Below are 2,744 nucleotides of genomic sequence, written 5' to 3' on the forward strand. Positions count from 1 at the left end.
CTATAAGACAAGCAACTGGAGCGCCATATTATTAATTAGCTTCTTTGTGCCATGTCTTCCTTAACAGTAAGAGGAATTTGTTGTCAGTGGTGCTAAGTTCCCTCCCAACTCCAAACTTTCATTAGTTCACTTTTCTCCACTCCCCACAGCACACTGATCAAAGTTAAACCAAAAGCAAACACCAAAATAGATATTAATTTACTGATGATGTGTTCTAGTATATTATATGGACCAGAGTAGATACTTGTACTGAAAATATAAAGATTACTCCAATCATAATTATCTTTGTGTATAGAAAGCAACTTCTCCATTACTCAGAGATTTTTGAAAAACTAAGATTTGTTGTGTTGATGTCACATGACATAAAACACACAACAAGTGTGTTAGTAAGCCATACATCTTTAGAGCCCATCCATCTGCCAAAGAACCAGAAAATAAATCTGATAAAGGAGGAAAAGTAAACATAACTCAGAGTTCAGTGTTATTAGCAGTCTCCAACATCTCTGTATAGAAGTGATGATCTTAAAATATTTTCAAAGTGTATAAATGCATTCCATTCTTAGACTCCACCTTCATGGCTGGACACAACAGCAATTTAGAAAAACACAGCATGCTAGTTTTTAACAGAGAAAAACCTAGGATCACTGAAGCATAATTACCCTATAATCTTCCTCCTCTGTAATTTACTATCAAAGTACTTTCATTCTTTATCACCAAATGTTTTGAAGAGTGGTCTACTATTTGACCACTTATTCTACATGGACTCACTGATCAACTGCAAACTGGTTTCTCTCAGCCATTTTACTGAATCTATTTTTTTTTTAATCTACTTTTTTAAGCCTCCAGGAAACTTATAATTGCCAACATTAGAAGGTCACCTCAGTCCTCAAGCTTTCTGACCTCTCTTTAGAATTTTATCAGTACCATCCACTTTTAAACCTCTCTCCGATATTGACCTTCAAGGCTCTGTGTTTTCTTTGTTCTCCACCTCTGATGTTTTGCCACTCTTTCACTGGGTCCCATTTGCCCACTTCTTAAAATTAGGTTTACATGGTACTCTTCTCCACCTCCACTGTCTCCTTTCCTTTCAATATCTTACAATCACATTGGTGATTTCAACTCTTCCCTCAACGCAGATGACTATCAAATTTGCATCACAATCCAGACTTCTCCAGATTCTAATTGCATTTATACCTGCATGTTTCTATGGCAACTCCACTTCAACATAATACATACAAACTATTTTTCCTCCAAAATCTGGGCTCTATCCTCCATCTGTATTTAAAAAAAAAAAAAGAACGCAAAAACGTAGATCTCTCAGTTACTGACATTCAAGCCCACAGAGTCATCTTTAAATCCTTGCATCTCTCACCTCCCATATACAGTTGATTAAGTCATGAATAGCTTGGTGATGACTTGCATATCTTCCTCAATCTCAGCAACTGCTTTAGTTCAGATTCTAACTATCCAACTGGGCTAAAATCTTTAAAGACCAATCCTTCTCTCGGTAGTATGCCTTAGGCTAGTTATATAAAGATCTCATGTCCTGTAAGGTTTTTCTGGACTGAGCCTCCTGCATTGTCTTGATAACTGCTCCATCTTTCATCTCTGTGCCTTCTTATCTTGACTCTCAGTCATTAAGCCCAGACACCCCTTGTTGAACCTGATTCAGGATCTGCCATTTTACAAGTTCTACCCATCAGGAGGCTGTTAAGCTAGCCTCTCCCAGACTCACAAAGAGAACAACATGTGCATTACCTTTTATCAAACCATGACCACAGCCTTATTGGGTTTTTTTAGTGTTAATTTCTTCTTTGGAACAGAACAATAATGAAGACAGGCTTAGAACATTTGGAATATACAAAACAAATATCATCACCAAATTCCACCAGTTTTAACATTTGGCTAGATTTCTCTCTACTCTGGTTTCTATATCCAAAAAAAAAAAATTAGAATCACATGCTACATATAATTTTGTGTATTATATTATTTACTTTAGAGAATAACCATTTTTCCCTGCATTTAAAATATTCTTCAAAAATGGTTTCAAGGCACCATAGTAATACATAATTAATACAACTATTCAATTTTTCAAAGTCCTCTTTTAATTCCTATAATAACCATCTTTACATTAAAATCTTTGTCAATAATTTTATTTCTTTATGATATGTACCTGGAAGACACATTACTTAGTCAAAAAGTATGAGATTTTTAAGCTTGTAATCCATATTGTCAAATTACTTTCCAGAAAACTTGGACTAACTTACTTTTTGACTGGCAAAGAGTAAGGGCACTCATTCACCAACTACAGAATTCTTAAAACTGCTCTGGCTGCCCCCAGCATCCCTCACCTCTAATTCCTCTGTTCTTCACAGGCAACTTTCTAAACACAGCTACGATTATAGGTGCTCAAAAAATCCGTGATTCCCTCCTACACACAGAGTAAAATTCAAACCTCTGAGCATGGCGTCCGGGTCCTCCAAACACTGGCTGCAACTTCCTTTTTTTCCTTCTCTTCCACTTCTCTCCTTTGCTCACCCTCGAGTCTAAGCAAGCAGCTCTCCTCCAGATAGAGAATCACCCGGACAGGCTTTCGCAAATATATAGAGTTCCATTCCACACTAATTAAATAAGAACCAGGATCCGACTTTTTAAAAAGTTCTCCACCAGATGATTCTAATAGCCAAGGTTTAAATTACCACAAGCCAGCCCATTCTGCCTTAAAGCGAAATAGAGAGAGCCAC

The sequence above is a fragment of the Pseudorca crassidens genome, chromosome 8 (genome assembly GCF_039906515.1).
Source record: "Pseudorca crassidens isolate mPseCra1 chromosome 8, mPseCra1.hap1, whole genome shotgun sequence".
Taxonomy (NCBI): Eukaryota; Metazoa; Chordata; class Mammalia; order Artiodactyla; family Delphinidae; genus Pseudorca; species Pseudorca crassidens.